The 4,507-nt window shown below is 48.0% G+C and overlaps 1 protein-coding gene across 1 annotated transcript in view; it reads right to left on the bottom strand.

Annotated features, from left to right (window-relative positions):
• Positions 1-818, bottom strand: part of CALN1 (calneuron 1) — an 82,788-nt gene extending 81,970 nt beyond the window's left edge. Inside the window, exons 1-2 of the mRNA XM_029961393.1 lie at positions 814-818; positions 559-562 (exon numbers count right to left, since the gene is read on the bottom strand). The gene's annotated coding sequence lies outside the window, so the exon portion shown is untranslated. The remainder of the gene's footprint in view (positions 1-558; positions 563-813) is intronic.
• Between the last annotated feature and the right edge of the window lie 3,689 nt (positions 819-4,507).

Here is a 4,507-nt window from a genome sequence, read left to right on the forward strand (position 1 = left end):
GAGAACGGTCTCCCTTCCCAACACTTCTTGCTAAAGCTTTGATTTTGAGCTCAGCCATAAACCTGTGACGTCGGGGAGCTGCTGCTTTACTTTATTGCCACCAATACTCAATTTATCAACCCAAGTGAAACGTTTGCTGGCCATAAATAGATAATGAGCCCAGGCCCCTGCCTGGGGAGAACGAGCGGGATTTGATTCCGGATCAACGTGGAGGAGATAATGGTGCCCATCTCTTCTTCTTCACGTTCCATATATCAAAAGGAATTTAATAGATGGAATTTGCATCCTGGGCTGATTTACTGCCAGAACAGGCCTCCTGCATCTCCTACTACAGTGAGTTGCAGTCTTGCCTGGCAGTAACTGCTTAGGACATATAACCTGTCCCACCACGTGGAGCTCCTTCCCCAGACTCTCCAGGGGTGGCTTAATTAGGCTCTGTTGGAAATTTACTGCCCAGTATTCCAATGGGAGTACCTGACACGGAGAATAACGTCCTGAGAGGGTGATGCAGAGACTCAAACACCCAGAGAGTTGGTCCTGACAGAGATGATAAGTTACCATCCTTCTTCCCATTACAGAATGACCCTCGAGGCAGGACAGGCAGTACCTGCTGTGAGTGTTCCTGGAGTTCCATTGCTTTCCCAGTCCCTCTGCCTTTAATTAGCACAATGGCACATGAAACCCAACTTAAAATGTTCTTACTACAGATATACAAGGACCAGAGAAGCACCTCAGACCCTGGAAGTGGCTGCTCAGGACTTAGGAGATGCCCCCACACAGCTCCAGGTCCGCAGGCAGATGTTGCTCTTCCACCAGCTCCTCCAGGTGGGATGGGAGCAGCAACTGCAGCATCCCCTTCATCCATTTCCCCTCAGCAGACTTCACAGAGTCCTGGAATTATTTGGGTTGGAAGTGACCTTAAAACTCCTTCTCACCATGGGCAGGGACACCTTCCACTAGCCCAGCTTGCTCCAAACCCCGTCCTGGCCTTGGACACTTCCAGGCATGGGGCAGCCACAGCTTCTGTGGCCCTTGGATTAATTCCCAGTGCTTGTTTCTTCAACATCACCATCCAAGATGAGAGACTTCCCCTTGGAAGGACCTCACCATGCCCATAATGTCACTCTTTCCAGTCCAAAGTTGCCCGTTCCTGTGCGTTTTCTGCTCCCCAAATCCCAAAAACTACTCCATCCTGGAAAAAGACAGTTTTTCTCCTGAAGAGCCCAAGTGATTTATAACACAGAAATGCTTCCCTGGGAGCATATCTTGTGATCAGGAGCTCAGCAAAACAAGTCTGACTTCACCACATCCTCTCCAGCTCTCCTCCTTCACCGTTTGGAGGCTCAGGAAGATGAGCAACAATCCTGGCTCCAAAGGAGGTAAAACACAGAGCTATCTCCATTTTGAAATAAAACTTTTGGGAAGCTCTCAACACCACCAGAATTGGTCTGAGCCTGCTATTTATGCACAGAAACTCAAGCTCTGATGCAAAAAATTCAATTTTGCTTTGGGCCATTTTCCCTCCCTTATTTTCCCTTTTGGTTGCACAGTAAATTGGGCACCTCTTCATTTTATCAGGGTGATGATCACTACACTTTTACCTCAAAGTGATCTTCATCTGTCCACAAATCCCTGGGGAACCAGGAAGAGCTGGACTGTTCCTCACTCCTAATTACCTGGACCCTGCAGCCCCTCCATCAACATCCATTAATTACTCTGGGAGTTCCCAGCCGGCCTCAGAGCTGCCATCAGATCAAACAGATGGCTTTGAAGAGCAGATCAACCCCAAGGTTGCCAGCTCTCCATGACACACGTGGATGTGGGAGCTCACTGCAGGAGGAGGGATGAGGCTGGGGGTGGATCCAGCAGGAGGGACACGGAGCTGGAGCTCTGCTGGGAGGTAAATCCCAATCCCATGCTCCGTTGGGTTTTGGGCAGCTTGGCTGTTCACAGCCTCTTCTGTGATGGACCAAAAGGGTTAAATTCAAATATTCCAGTGGAATGAAAGGGGAGGAAAGCACAGAACCAAATCCACCCTTTGGTTTGCTTTCCTTCCCGTGGCTTCGCAGTGTCACCAACCCCGAGCTCATCCATCATCCCAGCTCGGGAATGCTTTCCAGAAAAGGCTTCACTGCAGTGAAGTCCCACTATTTCATGACCCTGTTATTTAATATTATAAGAACTGAAATCATAAATTCAGGACAAAACCTCGCAGCGTTAACCAAACAGAGCCCTTCTATTATTTCCAGCTGAAAGGCCCTTTGTCAACAGGGAATGGAATCAAATCTGCATTTTTCGCAGGAAAAATGTTTCCACTGGAAGAATTACAATCAGCTGAGCTCCCCAGCTCCCTGCTCCATGTTTTTTGGGCCAAGTTTATTGCTTTGCAAAGTCTAAAGCGATTAGAGAAAGCTTTTCCCACCCTGCCTGAAAAGTATCGTTGTTTTGGGACAGGGAGCACCAAAAGTCACCTCAGCAACACTTTCAGCCCCTGTGCAAAACTGTCACAGCTCCAGCAGCTTTTTTTTAGCAATTCCAAAGTCTGTCCTTGTGCAGGGAGCAGAAAACTCATTACAAATCACTGTAAAAAAGTCTGAATTTTGCCCTGGAGCTGCATTGTCGGAGATCTTCATTCGCTCTGGCTGGAGGTACCTCTGTAACACCTGAGGTGATTCTGAGACCATGGTAAGGAGGGGAATGGAATTCCTGTGGTTTTTATCTCCAGGCAACCTCCAGCCTCATGTCCTGGAATGTGGGATGTGTTCAGTTATCCTGCATTTGCTGAGCCCAACCTGTTGTCTTGTTGATCTGCTGTTGTCCCAGACCAGGATTCCCAGGCTGCCATCCCAGAGAATCGTGGAATAGAATCACAGAATCCTTAAGGCTGGAAAAGATCTCCAAGATCAAGTCCAACCATCCACCATGTTCAACACACAAGCCATAAGGGGAGGCTGCCCAAAGATACTCCTGGAAATCTGCTCCTGAGCAGGTTTGCAACCCTGAGCAAAGCCAGAGGAGCTGCTCCAGGGTCAGGGTGAGACTCCAGCAAATCTCCTTCCTAAATCCAGTCCAAAATCCTCAAGTTGCTGCTTTGCTGGGGAGGGTTTTGGCCCGAGAGCTGCAACTGGGAGGGAAATCAAAGGGATTTTAGCAATATTTATAAAGTCTGGGGTGCAGCCACAGGAGCCTCCAGTGGGATGTGTTGGCTCAAGGCCAACCATTCCCGGGGTTTTCCTGACCCAAGCCATGCCCAGAGCCTGCTTTCCAACCCAAGAAATCAGGGAGGGATGCTGTAAAGCCAGTTTCCAACATCCACCCCTGGAAATGCAAATGGCTCACTGGAAGCTGCTCAGTGGTAGGAACAAATTGAATTAAGTGATCTGGGGATTTATATTCCCAAAGGAGGTTAAGTGGAACGTGTCTGGTCACTGGGATATGGAGAGACCTGCTCAGGACCCTCAGGATGTGAAAGGTTTCACCTGCAAACCCAGAGAAAGCTTCTACTTATAAAGTGATTAATAGTGGCAGAAACTTTCCCAGATTTCTTTTTCCTAGATTTGCCTTTTGCAGCAAACAGGCAGAAAGCTGTATTACAAACCTTGCACCTCCCAGATGTTCCAGGAGAGCGACTGGAATATTTGCATTTCTTTCCTGTTCGGTTCTTTGAATGAAAGTGCAGCTTCTCCATATCAAAGGCACATAAAAATAAAGCATTCCTAAGAATAAATCTCTGCTCTTTCCCTACGTACCTGAAAGCAGTCCTTGAGAATTTCATTGTAAAATGTGTGCTGGAGGCAAGCACGGCCAATCCAGCTCAAAAGGGATTGCTTTACTCTCAGGCTTTAAAGAGATTTTAAATAATGGTGAAGAATTCATTTATTTTCATTTCCTGCCTTTCAGAAACACTTTTTTCTTTTTCTTTTTTTTTTTTCCTCCTCTTTTTAATTTTTTTCTGTCCTATCCCAAATGAAGGAGTTTGGCAGCTCTTTCTCTGATGAAATGAAGACAAGCATTGCTGGCACGAGGAAGAGAAATGAGAGTGAGCCCTTTGCTGCTTGGACTGGGACACCAAAAAAAGACAATCTAATTATTTTACTCCTTGCAGATCGTCAGATCTGTCTGGGTGAGGGCAGCAGTTGGCAGAACAGCCTTGCTGTGGTTCTCCAAGGTTTCTCAGTCTCTGGACCCATCTGCAGTGGGGTGGGTGGATGCTCAATCCTGCCCAGGTTATGGCTCTCTACTACCCAAATCCTGGCAGCAGCCCAAGAAGTGCCTCAAATAGGAGAAAGGGGAGCCTGAAGGTTTCTGACTCTGGTTCAGGATGAAGCCAGAGGGTGCCCAGATGGGCAAAAAGGCCAATGTGTCACAAATGGGCTGTGTCACAAATAGTGTGGCAGCAGGACCAGGGCAGGGACTGTCCCCCTGTGCTGGCCCTGATGAGGCCACACCACAAATCCTGTGCCCAGTTCTGGGTCCCTCAAAACAAGAGGACACTGAGGGGCTGGAG

The sequence above is a fragment of the Manacus vitellinus genome, unplaced genomic scaffold (assembly GCF_001715985.3).
Source record: "Manacus vitellinus isolate BGI_N305 unplaced genomic scaffold, ASM171598v3 scaffold_32_pilon, whole genome shotgun sequence".
Classification (NCBI taxonomy): Eukaryota; Metazoa; Chordata; class Aves; order Passeriformes; family Pipridae; genus Manacus; species Manacus vitellinus.